General features: G+C 41.9%; 1 protein-coding gene across 9 annotated transcripts in view; it reads left to right on the top strand.

Moving 5' to 3' along the window:
- ARHGAP22 (Rho GTPase activating protein 22) overlaps nucleotides 1-17,956 on the top strand; it is a 211,325-nt gene that overhangs the window by 4,356 nt on the left and 189,013 nt on the right. The gene's annotated exons all lie outside the window — the stretch shown is intronic.

Consider the following 17,956-nt stretch of genomic DNA (forward strand, 5'->3'; position numbering starts at 1 on the left):
TGTGCAGGTGCTGACTGGGTGGGTTGTGCAAGTGATGACTGAGTAGGTTGTGCAGGTGCTGACTGGGTGGGTTGTGCTGGTGCTGTGTGGTTTGTGCAGGTCCTGACTGGGTGGGTTGTGCTGGTGCTGTGTGGTTTGTGCAGGTTCTGACTGGGTGGGTTGTGCAGGTCCTGACTGGGTGGGTTGTGCAGGTCCTGACTGGGTGGGTTGTGCAGGTGCTGACTGGGTGGGTTGTGCAGGTGATGACTGGGTGGGTTGTACAGGTGCTGACTGGGTGGGTTGTGCAGGTGCTGACTGGGTGGGTTGTGCAGGTGCTGACTGGGTGGGTTGTGCAGGTGCTGACTGGGTGGTTTGTGAAGGTGATGACTGGGTGGGTTGTGCAGATGCTGACTTGGTGGGTTGTACAGGTGCTGACTGGGTGGGTTGTGCAGGTGATGACTGGGTGGGTTGTCCAGGTGCTGACTGGGTGGGTTGTACAGGTGCTGACTGGGTGGGTTGTGCAGGTGATGACTGGGTGGGTTGTGCAGGTGCTGGTTGGGTGGGTTGTGCAGGTGATGACTGGGTAGGTTGTGCAGGTGCTGACTGGGTGGGTTGTGCAGGTGCTGACTGGGTGGGTTGTGCAGGTGATGACTGGGTGGGCTGTCCAGGTGCTGACTGGGTGGGTTGTGCAGGTGCTGACTGGGTGGGTTGTGCAGGTGAAGACTGGGTGGGTTGTACAGGTGCTGACTGGGTGGGTTGTGCAGGTGCTGACTGGGTGGGTTGTGCAGGTGAAGACTGGGTGGGTTGTACAGGTGCTGACTGGGTGGGTTGTGCAGGTGCTGACTGGGTGGGTTGTGCAGGTGCTGACTGGGTGGGTTGTGCAGGTGCTGACTGGGTGGTTTGTGAAGGTGATGACTGGGTGGGTTGTGCAGATGCTGACTTGGTGGGTTGTACAGGTGCTGACTGAGTGGGTTGTGCAGGTGATGACTGGGTGGGTTGTACAGGTGCTGACTGGGTGGGTTGTGCAGGTGCTGACTGGGTGGGTTGTGCAGGTGCTGGTTGGGTGGGTTGTGCAGGTGATGACTGGGTGGGTTGTGCAGGTGCTGACTGGGTGGGTTGTGCAGGTGCTGACTGGGTGGGTTGTGCAGGTGATGACTGGGTGGGCTGTCCAGGTGCTGACTGGGTGGGTTGTGCAGGTGCTGACTGGGTGGGTTGTTCAGGTGCTGACTGGGTGGGTTGTACAGATGCTGAATGGGTGGGTTGTGCAGGTGCTGACTGGGTGGGTTGTACAGATGCTGACTGGGTGGGTTGTGCAGGTGCTGACTGGGTGGGTTGTACAGATGCTGACTGGGTGGGTTGTGCAGGTGATGACTGGGTGGGTTGTACAGATGCTGACTGGGTGGGTTGTGCAGGTGATGACTGGGTGGGTTGTGCAGGTGCTGACTGGGTGGATTGTCCAGGAACTGACTGGGTGGGTTGTGCAGGTGCTGGTTGGCTGGGTTGTACATTGCTGGTTGGGTGGGCTCTATAGATGAGGATTGGGTGGATGATACAGGTGCCAGTTGGGTGGGCTCTACAGGTGAGCATTGGGTGGGTTGTGCAGGTGCTGACTGGGTAGACTAGGCAGGTGAGGATTGGCTCTGTTGTGCAGGGGCTATTCAAGTCAGACTCATGACCTCATGGGCACAGTTATGAAATGATGATGCCTGAGCCCCTCCAGGACTGGTAAAGATTGGAAATTCTAGATGCTAGTGAGTAAAATGCAGTCAGTAAACCTCAACCTTACTCCACATTAAAATCACCCAAGGTGTGTTTAAAAATCCCCAGGCTCAAGGCCGGGCACCGTGGCTCATGCCTGTAATCCCAGCACTTTGGGAGGCCGAGGCGGGTGGATCACGAGGTCAAGAGATTGAGACCATCCTGGTCAACATGGTGAAACCCCGTCTCTACTAAAAACACAAAAAATTAGCTGGGCATGGTGGTGTGTGCCTGTAATCCCAGCTACTCAGGAGGCTGAGGCAGGAGAATTGCCTGAAGCCAGGAGGCAGAGGTTGCAGAGAGCCGAGATCTGAGATTGCGCCATTGCACTCCAGCCAGGGTAATGAGCAAAACCCTGTCTCAAAAAAAAAAAAAAAAAAAAAAAAAAAATCCCCAGGCTTCTTCTCCAGAGATGCAGGTTTAATTGGTCTTGGATGAATCCACGATATCAGGGTATTTTTTAAGTACCAGGTGATGTAATATAATATGCTGCCAGGTTCAGGATCCAGAGGACCAAGATCAGGATGGGCCCAGACTCCACAGAGCCCCGTTGCTGTGATCTGAGTAGATATTCACGCGGTGAGGAGTAAAATTCTGTGTTGATGAAGCATAGAGTGGGCTAGAAGCCAGCACCCTGGGCTAGCCTTATGTTGCAGATACTTTTCACATTGTCTACCTTGCTGAATCTCACTTTCCACAGGAGAAAATAGGGGGTGGTAAAGCCGCTGAGATCAGCTTTTAATTCTGTTCAAGCCTAAAACCTAATATATCCAGGTATTATGTTCCCTGAGCCGGGTTTATTGCATTATCTGGTTGGAAGGAAGAGTCACTTGCCTTTGTAGAAAAAGTTCCAGCCACCAGATTTCTATGATGAAATAAATTATTCCCTGGCTTCATAGCGCAGTGCAAATCCTTTGAGAAAGGGACAGAGGACATATTTCGGGACAGACCTGAAGTTAATGAATTTGATTGATTTAATATCTTTATCAAGGTGAAATTTACATAACATGAAATTAATCATTTTAAAGTGTAAAAGTCAATGGCAATTCATACATTCACGATGTTGTGCAACCACAAGCTCCATTTAATTCCAAAATTTTTCCATCACCTTGTACCTATTGAAAGGTTGCTCCCTCTTCTCCAACCCATGCAAACACCAATCTGTGTTCTGCCTCTATGGATTTTCCAATTCTGAATTTGTAATATAAACGTACTCATGGAATATGTATCCTTTTATGAAGGCTTGTGTCTGGCTTCTTTCACTTAGCATAATTTTTCCAGGGTTCATCCACATTCATTCCTTTTGACTGGATTAATTTGTAAACAATGACCTAATCTCAAACACTTTAACTACTGTGTAAATTGGACTGACAATTCCATTTCATGAAAGACTCCAGAGAAAAAAAGTCTCCAGCACAGGGAGAAGGGGCTTCCTCTCCCCATCCTTGGTCTCTTGGTTAGCACCTTTGTGTGTTTCTCTTTCTTCCCTCCACCTGCCACCTCCCAGTCTCTCTCTCTTCTTTCTAAATACTCTCTCTCTCTCTCTCTCTCTCTCTCTCTCTCTCTCTCTCTCTCTCTTTCTCCCCCCACCTTCCCTCTGTCTTTCTCAGCTAATGGAGATTATTGAGGAACTTAAGTGCTTTTAACCGACATTTTCAGGAATTGGGGCAAATGAAAGGTTCTTATGGGTTAAATCGTACTGCTGTGCTTCATTTCTTTACTGGAGAACCTGCCAGCACTTTCCCTCCAGCAGGAGCCAGCGGCGTGCCTCTTGGCACAGAATTTGGTGAGTTCCGTGCTAAAGGTCCCGCCTAGCCTTGGGCAGCTCCCTCAGCTCCTCCTGCAGAACTCTCCTGCCAGCACCACCCGCTGCAGCTTCTTTATTCACCAGCTCCCACACTTCAGATCACTAATCTGCCTGGTTGTCTCCCAGGACTGCCGGCTTCTCCCTGTCTGACCCTCCTGGTACTCCCCACCCCAAGGAGACACTGCCTCGGGATCACAGTGGAGAGAGAGACAGTGGCCTCTGCCCTTACTCAGCCAGTGTCCAAAGAGGAGAAGGCATCTTAGAATCCAGCCACTCCTGCATGTCCCCAAATCGCTGACCTGCAGGCTAAAGTCAGGACCAAGGCTGGGAGAAGCCTGGGATGGGAAGCCTCCATCGCAACCCTCTCCCACACCTCCCAGACTCTGTGGCTGCGCTCACCTTGTCCTTTCCCAGTGCAGACTCTCTCCTGCACTGCTGGCAGGAAGGTAAGAAGACTGTGAGAACCCGGGTAGAGGGGCAAGACTGTGTCTGGGAGAATAGGGGACTCAAACAGAGGGGTGCTGAAGTGGTAGGAATGGGGTAATAAGAGAGGAATGGTAGGTGGATGCCCTATTAAGAAACTTGGACTTGTTCTTGTGGGCCATAGGGAGCTATTGAAGGTTATAAGCACAGTACTGATCTGATGCGAATGTTCATAGGAATAATGACACAGCAGGAGGGCAAGAGGTCAGCTCTCACCTGCATTCTTGCAAAGGATCCTCCCATTGCTCCTCTTGTTCCCACCCTTGGTCCCTCCATCTCTCTATATTGCACCTTGTGAGCAGAGTGTCATGCGTGTCCCTTCCGGGCTGAGGATTTAACTGCTGACACAGTATCATTCACAAGCTCACTGTTTCTCTGCCCCCTGGTCTGGCAGCATCAGTCCAGGTCTTTGAGTCACTATGATTGACAGGGCAGGATCCACTCCTCAACCCACCCAGGTTTCCTGTGACCTGGTGGTTGTGCAAGGTTCTTTGAACCTAAATCTGATCAGCAGTGTCACATCCATGGGGATCCATGTTGCTCAGCACATCTGCACCCAGGCCACTTACTGCACCTCTGTTGGCCACCCACTCGCCCTCCTCTAACACCCACCTTGCCCATTGTAGCATCTCCTGCCAAGTGCCCTAAGTTCCCCGCACTGCCACTCCGACCTCTGTTCTGCCTCTGCACCAACTCTGGTGTTTGCAATGTGATCTGCCCACTCTCTGGACCATTGTCCGCCAGAACAGCCTCCTGACCTACAAACCCACCTCCTTCAGACTTTTACCCAAAGCTTTTTTTAAGGCTTTCTCTGACCACCTATATGAGTCTGAAAGGGATGAGTTACTCAACCACCGAGTCACAGGACACCTGGGTTGGTTGAGGAGTGGATCCTACCCTGTCAATCATAGTGACTCAAAGACCTGGCTGATGCTTCCAGACTGGAGGGCAGAGAAACAGTGAACTTGTGAATGATCTCACATCAGCAGTTAAATCCCCAGCCTGGAAGGGACACATCACACTCTGCTTACAAGTCTGTCCCACACTAATCACTGTCCCAATCACCCACAAGAGATCCAGGAAGTGCAGTCCCACCACATCCTGGGGGCCTGGAGGTTTTAATGACTGCACTAATTGCAACCCACCCCTGCCTTCTGATACTCCTTTCCCGCTTTATTTTTCATCATAGCATTGGTTATTATCATATTCTGTGTATTTTAACAGCATTATTGATATGTAAGTTACATGCAATAAAATTCACCCATTTACAGTTCACCGCTAAATGATTTTTACTACATTCATAGAGTTGTAAAACCATCACCACAATCCAGTTTTAGGACATTTCCAGCACTTCAAAAAATTCCCTTGAGCCCATCTGCAATTTAATCCTCCCTCCCAACCTCAGCTCAAGGAAACCATTGATCTGCTTTTTGTCTTCATAAATGTGTCTTTTCTGGGCATTTTCTATAAATGGAAGTATACACTGTGTAGTGTTTTGCACTGGGCTTCTTTCATGTAGTGTAAGGTTTTGAGGGTCATTCAGGTTCTCATGTGAATCCGTGATCAGCGTGTTCCTTTGTAGCTGAGTAATACTCCCTTGTAGGGATGCACACTTGGTTTCTCCACTCGCACACTGATGGACTTCTGTGTTGTTTTTTGTTTGGGATTATGATGAATGATGCTGCTGTGATCATTCACATGCATGCGTTTCTGTGAACATACGCTTTCATTTGTTTTGCTAGGTGGTATGGTAGGTTTATATTTAATTTTTAAGAAGCTGTCAAAATGTTTTCCAAAATCTCTGTACAATTTTACATTCCCACCATCTTACAATCCCACCTCATATAAAAGGGTCCCAGTGTTTCCACATTCATACCAACACTTGCTACCTTTTTATTATAGCCATCCTGGTGGGTGTGAAGTGGTATTTTATTGGGGATTTGATTTGCATTGCTTAATCATTAATGCTGTTGAATGTATTTTCCTGTGCTTATTAACCATTAGTATGTCTCTCTTTTTTTTTTTTTTTTTTTTTTTCATACTGAGTTTTGCTCTTGTCACCCAGACAGGAGTGCAATGGTACAATCTCAGCTCACTGCAACTTCTGCCTCCTTGGTTCAAGTGATTCTCCTGCCTCAGCCTCTTGAGTAGCTGGCAATATAGGCACCCACCACCATGCCCACGCTCTGTCTCTGTATTTTTAGTAGAGTCAGAGTTTCACCATGTTGGCCAGGCTGGGCTGGTCTCAAACTCCTGACCTCAGGTGATCCACCCACCTCAGCCTCCAAAGTGGTGGGTTGCAGGTGTGAACCAGCACACCCAGCCCATTTATATGTCTTCTTTGGTAACATGCCTATTTAGATTTTTTTGTCCATGTTTAAATCAGGTTATCTGTCTTATTAAAGTTGTAAGAATGTTTACATATTGTAGATACAAATCTATTATCAGATATATAATTTGCCTATATTTTCTTCTAGTCTGTGGGTTGACTTTTAATTTTCTTAATGATGTGTTTAATTTTTAAAGTCCCAAAAACCTTAATTTTGTGGAAGTTCAGTTTTTCTATATTTTCTTTTATGAATCATGATTTCAATATGGTGTCCAAGAGTCTGCCTAACCCAGCATCACAAACACTTTCTCCTCTGTTTGTTTCTAAAAGTCGTATAGTTTTAGCATCTACATTTAGAGCTAAGATCCATTTTGAGTTGATTTTTGTATATGGTGTGAGGTAAAGTAAAAGGGTTGTTTTGTTGTTTGTTTGGAGGACTTTAGTTGTTGCTGTTCCTGCTGCTGTTTTGGTTATGGATTAGCCAGTTGTCCCAGCACCATTTGTTAAAAGATTTTCCTTTCCCCACTGAATTGTCCAGGCTCTTTTGGGAACTATTAACTGGCCACAAATATTGGGGTTTACTTCTGGATTCTCAGTTATATTCTATTGACCTGTAGACCTAGCCTTGTGCTTATACCATATTGATATATGATATATACCATATTATCTTGATTATTATAACTCTGGAGAAAATGCAAGAATAGGTAGTCTGTAACTTGACTATTTTACAAAATTATTTTGCCTATTCTAAGCCCTTTGTGTTTTTATATAAAATTTCAAATTAGCATGTCAATTTCTCCACTCCATAAAAGGCTTCTGAGATTTTGATATGAATCCCACTGAATTTGTAGATTCATTGGAAAAGAATTGCCATCCTGGCAATATTGATTCTTTAACTTCATGAAAAAGAAATGTACTTCTAATTATTTATATTTTATTTATCTTCTCTCAGAAGTTTTTTCTGCATATCTTCACATCATTGTTTATTTCCAAATAGTTTATTCTTTTTGATACTATTGTTAATGGTGTTGTTTTCTTAATTTCATATATGGATTTTTTGTTGATGATGTATAGATATACAATCAGTTTTTGCTATATCCATCTTGCATCCTGAGACCTTAAAAAGCTTATTGGTTCTAGCAGTTTAATATATATATATATATATACACATATATACATATATATATGTGTGTGTATATATATATACATATATATGTGTGTATACATATATACATATATATGTATATATATATATAATTGTACTTTAGATTCTGGGGTAAATGTGCAGATCATGCAGGATTGTTTCATAGGTACATACATGGCAATGTGTTTTGCTGCCTCCATTCCCCTGTCACCTATATCTGGCATTTCTCCCCATGTTATTTCTCCCCAACCTCCCTACCCTCCACTGTCCCTTCCCTAGTTCCCCGCAACAGACCCCAGTGTGTTATACTCCCCTCCCTGTGTCCATGTGTTCTCATTGTTCAACACCTGCCTATGTGTGAGAACATGCGGTGTTTGATTTTCTGTTCTTGTGTCAGTTTGCTGAGAATGATGGTTTCCAGATTCATCCATGTCCCTACAAAGGACATGAACTCATCATTTTTTCTGGCTGCATAGTATTCCATGGTGTATTATGTGCCACATTTTCCTTGTCCAGTCTATCATTGATGGACATTGGGTTGGTTTCAGGTCTTTGCTATTATGAACAGTGCCACAATGAACATATATGTGCATGTGTCTTTATAATAGAATGATTTATGATCCTTTGGATGTATATCCAGTAATGGGATTGCTGGATCAAATGGAATTTCTATTTCTAGGTCCTTGAGGAATCACCACACTGTCTTCCATAACAGTTGACCTAATTTACACTCCCACCAACAGTGTTAAAGTGTTCCAATTTCTCAGCATGCTCTCCAGCAACTGTTGTCTCCAGATTTTTTAATGATCACCATTCTAACTGGCATGAGATGGTATCTCAATGTAGTTTTGATTTGTATTTCTCTAATGACCAGTGATGATGAGCATTTTTTCATATGTTTGTTGGACTCATATATATCTTCTTTTGAAAAGTGTCTGTTCATGTCCTTTGCTCACTTTTGAATGGGTTTGTTTTTCTTTCTTGTAAATCTGTTTTAGTTCTTTGTAGATTCTGGATATTAGCCCTTAGTCAGAGAGGTAGATTGCAAAAACGTTTTCCTATTCTGTTGGTTGCTGGTTCACTTTAATGATTGCTTCTTTTGCTGTACAGAAACTCTGGAGTTTAATTAGATCCCATTTGTCTATTTTGGCTTTTATTGCCAATGCTTTTGGTGTTTCAGTCATGAAGTCTTTGCCTATGTCCTAAATGGTTTTGCCTAGATTTTCTTCTAGGGTTTTTATGGTGTTAGGTTTTGTGTTTAAGTCTTTAATCCATCTGGAGTTAATTTTAGTGTAAGGTGTCAGGAAAGGGTCCAATTTCTATTTTCTGCACATGACAAGCCAGTTTTTCAAACACCATTTATTAAACATGGAATCCTTTCTCCATTGCTTGTTTTTGTCAGGTTTGTCAAAGATCAGATGGCTGTAGATGTGTGGCATTGCCTCTAAGGCCTCTGTTCTGTTCCATTGATCTATATATTTGTTTTGGTACTGGTACCATGCTGCTTTGATTACTGTAGGCTTGTAGTATAGTTTAAAGTCAGATAGTGTGATGCCTCCAGCTTTGTTCTTTTTGCTTAGGATTGTCTTGGCTCTGCGGGCTCTCTTTTTGTTCCATATGAAGTTTATGGTGTTTTTTTTCCAGTTCTGTGAAGAGGGTCATAGATAGCTTGATAGGGATAGCATTGAATCTATAAATTACTTTGGGCAGTATGGCCATTTTCACAATATTGATTCTTCCTAACCATGAACATGGAATGTTTCTCCATCTGTTTGTGTCCTCTCATTTCCTTGAGCAGTAGTTCGTAGTTCTCCTTGAAGAAGTCCTTTACAATTTTTGTTAATTGTGTTCCTAGGTATTTTATTCTCTTTGTAGCAATTGTGAATGGGAGTTTGCTCTTGATTTGACTCTCTTTTAGTCTGTTATTGGTGTATAGGAATGTTTGTGATTTCTACACATTGATTTTTTTATTCTGAGACCTTGGTGAAGTTGCTTATCAGTTTAAGGAGATTTTGTGCTGAGTCCATGGGTTCTTCTAAATATATAATCATGTCTTCTGCAAATAGAGACAATTTGGCTTCCTCCTTTCCTAACTGAATACCCTTTGTTTCTTTTTCTTGCCCAATTGCTCTGACTAGAACTTCCAATATTATATTGAATAGGAGTGTTGAGAGAGGGCACTTGTCTAGTATCAGATTTCTAATGGAGTGCTTCCAGTTTTTGCCCATTCAGTATGATATTGGCTGTGGATTTGTCATAGATAGCTTTAATTATTTTGAGATACATTCCTTCAATACTTAGTTTATTGAGAGTTTTTAGCATAAAGGACTGTTGAATTTTATCAAAGGCCTTCTCTGCATCTATTGAGATGACCACGTGGTTATTGTCTTTGGTTTTGCTTATGTGGTGGATTACATTTATAGACTTGTGTATGTTGAACCAGGCTTGCATCCCTGGGATGAAGTCTACTTGATCGTGATGAATAAGCTTTTTGATGTGCTGTTGTAATCAGTTTGCCAGTATTTAATTGAAGATTTTTGCATCTATTTTCATCAACTAACAGGCAAAACAACCAGCTAGCATCAAAATGGCAGGATCAAATTCACACATAACAATGTTAACCTTAAATGCAAATGGGCGAAATGCCCCAATCAAAAGACACAGACTGGCAAATTGGATAAAGAGTCAAAACCCATCTGTGTGCTGTATTCAGGAAACCCATCTCATGTGCAAGGACACACATAGGCTAAAAATACAGGGATGGAGGAAGATTTACCAGGCAAATAGAAAGAAAAAAAAAGCAGTTTTTTAAATTAGTGATTATTTTCCAAATACAGTATCATATCATCTGCAAATAAAAATAGATTTCCTTCTTCCTTTCCAATCTGGCTTTAAATTTCTCTCTCTCTCTCTCTCTCTCTCTCTCTCTCTCTCTCTCTCTCTCTCTTTCTCTCTCTCTCTCCTTTCCTCTCCCTCTCCCTACCCTCCTTTGTCCCTATTTCTCTGTCTATTGTACTGGCTAGAATAATACAGTATAATGTTGACTACAAGTGAGGAAAGTGGCTACTTCTGCCTTTGTCCTTATTTTAAGGGGAAAGCATTAAATATTTTTATGGTTACATAGGATGTTGATCTCTGGGTTTGTCATAGATACCCTTTAACACGTTAACTAATTTCCCTTCTACTCCTAGTTTGTTGAGAGTTTTTTTTTTTTTTTTTTTAATGAATAGCTATTGGAATTTTGTCAGATGCTCTTCTGCACTCATTAGATGATTATATGAGTTTTGTCCTTTATTCCATTCATATTAATAAAACAAATAGATATGTAATAGATGTACAACATTAATTGATGTTTTCCAGTTTCAAACTAATGTTGCATTCCTGGATAAATCCCATTGAGTCATGGTGTGTAATCCTTTATGTATCTTGATGAATTTACTTTGCTAATATTTTATTGAGCATTTTTATGTATGTTAATGATGGATATTAGCCTTGTAGTTTTCTTTTTGTAGGATGTTTTCATCTAGATTTAATATCACATTAATACTGGCCTCATAAAATGAGTTGGAAAGTGTTCTCTCCTCATTTTCTGAAAGATATTGTCAAGTATTGGTGTTACGTCTATTTATATGTCTGTGGCAGGAAGTGAGTGCACGTGTGTGTATGTGTGTGATTAATTCTGTCTTCGTTGGCATAAGATTGTTCATAGTATTCCTTGATAAGTCTTTTTAATTTCAGTTGAGCTGATATTGTGTCCCCTCTTTCATTACTGATTTTTAATTCTTGGTCAGTCCAGCTAAAAGCTTGTCCATTTTATTAATGTTTTCAACAAACTAACTTTTTGTTTCATTGATTTTCCCTCATGTTTAACTGCTTTCTAGTTCATTGATTTTTTATTTCTTCTCTAATCTTACTAATTCTTTTCCCGCCTGATTTTGATTTAGTTTCTAATTTTTCTAGTTGTAATGTGAAAGCTTAGCTTATTGATTTGAACTCTTATATTCTGATGTAGGTGTTTAAAGCCATAGATTTCCTTATAAACAGTGATTTTGCTGTATACCATAAATATTGGCATATTGTTTTTCATTTTCATTCCATTCAAAATATATTCCAACTACCCTTCTGATTTCCTGTGTGACATATGGGTGATTTAGTGGTGTGTTGTTTAACTTCTAAATATTTGAAGGCTTCCAAAATTTCTTTCTGTTGTTATTTTTAGTTTGAAGATAGAGAATGTACTTTGTATTATTTAAATTTTTTAATTGATCAGGACATGTTTTATGGCCTACCATAGGTCTCTTTTAGAGAATATTCTAAATGTACTTAAAAATAATGTATATTCTGCAGTCATTGTGAGGAATGCCCTAGGTATATTTATTGGTTCAAATTGGTTGATACTGTTGTTCAAGACATCTGTATAGTTGCTGATACTTGGTCTAGTTGTTCTGCCAATTATTGAGATTGGGATATGGAAATCTCCAACTTTAATCAGTTCTGTTTCTCCTTTAATATTTTCTGGTTTTGCTTTATGCATTTTGAGTCTCCCATGTTACCTCCATACATTTATGATTGTTATAGCTTCCTAATACCTTCACTTTTTCATTGCTAACTGTTCCTCTTTTTCGTAGTGTTTCCTCTTTCTTTTTCTTTCTTTCTTTCTTTTTTTTTTTTTTTTTTTTTTTTTTTTTTTTTTTTTTTTGCTCTTGTTGTCCAGGTGGAAATGCAATGGCACCATATTAGCTCACCACAAGGTCTGCCTCCCAGTTCAAGCAATTCTCCTGCCTCAGCCTCCCAAGTAGCTGGTATTACAGGCAAGAGCCACCATGACTAGCTAATTTTGTATTTTTAGTAAAGTTGGGGTTTCTCTATGTTGGTCAGGGTGGTCTCAAACTCCCGACCTCCGGTGATTCACCCACCTCAGCCTCCCAAAGTGCTGGGATTACAAGTGTGAGCCACCTTGTAATCAAGCCTGGCCCAGAATGTTTCTTTTCTTAATGTCTATTTTATTATATGTTAACATGACCAATTCCAGCTGTCTTGTGGCTACTGTTGTGTGGCATATATTTTTCTATCCTTTTCCTTTTAACCAGTTTGTGTCTTTGAATATATAAAGTATCTCTTATAGATAGCATACAATTGGATCTTGCTATTTTATGCAGATAGTCTTTGTACTTTGAGGTATTTAGACCATTCACATTTAATGTAATTATGGATGTTTCAATTTACATTTGTCTTTTTATAATTTGTTTTCTATATGACTTCTCTTTTTTGTTCCTCTTTTTCTTTTACCATCTTCTCTTGTCTTAGCTATTTTCTAGTATACTATTTTAATTTTTCTTTTTTTCTGTATTTTTTGTGTTGTCTTAGTGTTTACTCTAGAGATTACAATATACATTTTACCTTAACCTACTTCAGATTAATAATTCTAGTAAAATATAGAAACTTTTGCTCCAAGAAAGCTCCATTTTATCCATTTTCCTTTGTGCTATTATTGTTTTGGGCTTAGCATACATAACATTTGTTTATATATGAAAAGCCCAAAATACACTGCTATAACTATGGCTTTATACATACTAGGTCTTTAAAAGATGTTAAGAGGAAAAATAAATTTATGGGACTTGCATATTAACCCACGTGTTTACCATTTCCTGTGTTATTTACTTATTCTTATGGATTCAAGTTACTGCATAGTGAAATTCCTTTCAGCTTAAAACATTTTAGCTTAATGTCTTATGACATAGATCTGCTAGCAAGGAATTCTCTCAGTCTTTGTTTATCTGGAAATGTCTTTATTTTGCCTTCATTTTGAAGGATATATTTTTGGATATAGGATTCTTAGTTAACTGTTTTTATATTTCTTTCAGCATTTTGAGTATGTCTTCCCACTTCTGGCCTTCACTGTTTCAGATGAGAAGGCAACTGTTAATTGTGTCATTACTCCCTTTCATGTGACAAGACATTTTTCTTTTGCCGCTTCAGGATTTTCTCTTTGACTTTCAAGAGTTTGTCTCTAATGTGCTGAGGTGTAGGTCTCTTTGTATTTATCCTACTTGGGATTATTTGAGCTTATTATAAATGAAAAATAAGCTTTTCATCAAATTTAGGAATTGTCCGAGATTATCATTTACAAATAGCTTTTCTGTCTCTTTCTCTTATGTCCCCTTCTGCCTGAGACTTGCATTACACATATGTTGGCATGCTTTATGTTGCTTTCCAGGTCTCTGAAAGTCTTTTATTTGCTCTTCAACTTTTTAAATTGTTCTGTGTTCTTCAGGTTTGATCATTTCTATAGCTCTGTCTTCACATTCACCCATTCTTTCTTCTTCCTCAAGTTTTCTGTTGAGCTTCTCCAGCAAATTTTTATTTTAGTTATTGAATGTTCAACTCAATAATTTTTATTTGGTTTTAAATATTTTCTATCTCACTGAAATTCTCTATTTATTGATTTATTATTGTCCTATATCCCTGTAGTTCTTTAATCATGTTTCTTTAAATGTTCTGAACATATTTGCAATAGCTATTTCAAAGTCTCTGTTAAATCCAAAATTTGACAATGAGTCTCTCTCTCTCTCTCTCTCTCTCTCTCTCTCTCTCTCTCTGTTGTTAGAAATTGGGCATTTTAAATAGCATATTTTTATAACCCTGAATTCTGATTTTCTCACATGATTAATGTTGTCATTAAATTGTTCATTTATTTAATAAGTTGCCTGGCCTAAATCTGTGAAATCTGTCTCCCTCACAGAATGTAGCAACTAATGTCTGTTACATTTGCCTTTATTCTTACTCATACCTTTAAACCTGCCTTCCTAGGGGTCACTCTTGTTTCTGTGTAATTTAGTGATCAGCCAATGATGAGACAGATGTCATGTTCAAACCATGAGCCAGTAAGCCCTCTATTCTCTCCAAATAGATCTGGGCATAAGTAAGGAAATACTCTCAAAGTTCAGGTTATTTTCGATAATTCCTTGGCTTTTACTTTCTGTTGGACCTTTCATATCACTTCTGCACATGCCCTCAGTCTTAGGGTTGGCAAGAATGTGTGGATACTCTGAGCCATCTTTGGTCTCCACTGCACATGCATGCAGTCCAAGCCAGGAATATACTCATCCTAACCTTTACTCTACCTCAGACTAATGGAGCACTGGTCCTCCCAATTCACTAGCTGCCAGTATTGTCAGTTTTACTGACAATCATAATTGAATGAGCAATTTTTGACTGCATCAGCAAAATTACTGTTCCCCGTGACATGCCCCATGCTGGCAGAATCTATGTAAGGCCTGAGCTGAGAGAAGTGGGATAGGAATCGCCCTAACAAACAGTACAACAATGCAAAGCAGACTTGTTCTGTTCTACTCAAAGCTTAGCAGTTTTTCAAGCATAAGCACTTTTCTGATTGTTGCATGTCTTTGGTCAATTTCCAGAGTACAGAAATGGTTGTTTTATCAGTTTTTCAATCTGTATAGTTTTTTAGGGGGGAGATAATTTGCCGACTTCATCATTCAGCCATAGCTGGAAGTCCTGCTTTTTACTTTTTTATTTCAAGTTTCCCATATCCCCTTTCTTATTAGGGTATAGGCACGATCTTGCAGGCATTATTGCCACTATCCCTTTGCTCATTATTTAAACACCACTAGCACTACTAGAATTAGGAAGGGAAGGTTAAAGTTAGAGCTGTTTGCACAGTGCCTAGAATTATGCCTGACACATAATATATGCTTAATAGCTGTGTGTTGAATGAATAGATATTAAATATTATGGAGATAGGACTAATGGTGGTCAGGTGACCTTCCTGAGGGCTTGAGTCAGGAAGAATATAGAGGGCAAAGGAGGTTCAAGAGATATTGGGAAGAAAAAATGGACAACACTTGACAGTACTGGGCAGGGAAGGCACTCAGGTGTCTGGGGTTTCTAGCTGGGTAATGGAATGATTGATTTCGGTGGTACAAGGTAATCCTGCAGAAGTCAGGGCCCTTCAACATTAAGCTAAATACACACACACACACACACACACACACACACACACACACACACACATGGCCCAGGAGTCAAAGAAGCTGACCAAACTCTCATAGGAAGGTGGAACAATGGCAGGTCCAGCTGCTGCTTCATACTGATGAGGTGAATCCACTGACCAGCAGCAACGTATGTCTCCCAAAGCCCCCAAGAATCTCCCCATGCCACAGACTAATAGGAAAGATACACAGAAGGGAATCCTGGGAAGTGTAATTCAGCCTGACCAAGTTACATTACAAAGCAGTTACAAGACCTTGTTCTGTAGTGTCTGTTATGGGAAACCAATGGAAGATTGGAGGCCATTCTAAGATTCTAAGGGAATGGCTCTAGAAGGGATAGTGGATGAACAGAGGTAGAAGAAACAAGAGCAGGGAGAGCTACTAGGCAGGAGACTTCTTAAGCAGCCCAAGGTAGAGCTTATGAGAATATAGGCAAAAACAGTGGTGGTAAAACATAACAGAGTCTAAGACAATGGAATGCAAGTGGCTGGCAGCATGTGGAAAGGAGGGAGAAAGAAGGTAAGTTGAGGCCAACCTACTGGCTTTGGCAGCTTGGAGAATGGAGGCATCTTTGTTGCGAGGGGAATGTAGGTGAAGGGATAGATGAAGTGAGAATACTTTGTGCTTTTTCTTACTGACCCTTCCAGCACGTACTGTCTTCTTTTCATCTCGTCTCACTGACCCCAGCACCATCCATTCACCCATCCATCCACCATTTGTCCATCCATACCCACCCACCCATCCGCCATCCATCTACCTACCCATTTGCCACCCATTCATTCGCCTGCTCATCTACCATTTATCCATCCATCTACCCATCCGTTCATCCATTTATATACCCACCAGTCATTCACCTACCCATCCCTTTATCATTAATCTACCTACCCATCTACCATCCATCTACCTACAAATCCACCCACTCACCCACCTACCCGTCTACCTTCATTCACCATTTATCCATTTGCTATGCATCCATCACGCATTTATTCACCATCCGTCCATCCATCCATCTATATACCTGTCAGCCATCTCTGTACAACAGCTCTGTGAGTGAAGAATAACACCTATTGTGTGGCCTCACACAAGCAATAATGCATGGCTCCTTTCTACCCCTTGCCCCCCACCTCAACACAATAGTTGAAGCCTGTCTCCACCAGCAGCTTCAAAACTGTGGATGCCCAGGGCAGGGAACTCTCAGTGGCATTCATCTAAAGGCCTGTTTGGCTTCTGGGGAGATCAGCTTCTCAGATACTGTCTTGGCAGGGGTGGCAGAAATGTGTGTGCAGGCAGCTTTTCTGATTGTCCCAACCACCCACTCTGGCCCTTCACACTGGAGCTGTCAGGATGAGGCTAAAGTTCTGGATATTATGTGGAAGCTGCTCAGACTCCAGCCCTCCCTGATATGTCCCCTGCCCACCCCAGTGTACTATTACAACTTGCTTCCTTTTGCTTTCACATCCTGATTGTACAAGTGGCTCTGCTTCCTGAACCCTTTGTCCTGTCCCTTCTGACCTCCCTCTCAGCACTCTGGGTTGCATGCCAGTCAATGTTTGGGCTTTGCCTGCCTAATTCATGGCCTCTTTGTGGTCACCTCAAGTGAGAACTCCTCTCTGGTCTTCCACTGTCCTACCAGGGGTGACTACAGACACCGGTCTTCAGCCAGTACTATTTGCCAGTACTATTTGTCCACTACACGTGGACACACATCACACGTGTAGAGATACATCCCTTCATCTCTAGCAGATCTTCGTCTGAAAAAGGGCAGGGCTCTGGTGCAGGAGGTACAGGGAGCAGCAAGAACCAGGAGGACCCTGATGCAGCCCAGGAGTTCAGGGCGGGGTTCTCAGCGCAGGGAAAATCCCTGTTGGCTTTTGGAGCCTGGTCAGGAGCAGCCCAGTGGGCAGACTTAAGTGGGCATTCCCAGAAGGCCTTTCAGAAGAGCCATGCCACAAGCTGTAAGGGCTCCATCCTGCTCACCCCAGTCTCCCTGCACAAGCACTAAGTGTGGAACACAGGCATGCAGACAGCACGGACACAGGGCTGAGCTGGAAAGACCCAGCCACTCTGAATGTCTCCTTTAAGCAGTGTCCCCACAGCTAACATGCCTTTATTGACAGCCACTGGGGAAATGCTGAGACTGTGCAGGGCAGAGGAGGAGGGAGCCACAGAGGGAGAAGGAGCAGCCATGTCATTAACCCCTTTGCCACCGTGCCTCTTCAGGACATTCACCTGCACCTGGCAGCACAGGGCCTCTAGGAAACCAGTCTGAAGATGGAGATTTTCCTTCTTCTTTCTTTAATGAAAAAAGAGATAGAGTAAGGACCTGATGCTACCACCAGACTCAAAATAATAATAAATCATAGCATTGAGATCCCTTGCACAGTTTACAACTCTCTTCAATATCCACAGGGGTGATGTCATTTAATTCCTGTAGCTAGCTTGTG

Source organism: Saimiri boliviensis, chromosome 12, assembly GCF_048565385.1.
Source record: "Saimiri boliviensis isolate mSaiBol1 chromosome 12, mSaiBol1.pri, whole genome shotgun sequence".
Classification (NCBI taxonomy): Eukaryota; Metazoa; Chordata; class Mammalia; order Primates; family Cebidae; genus Saimiri; species Saimiri boliviensis.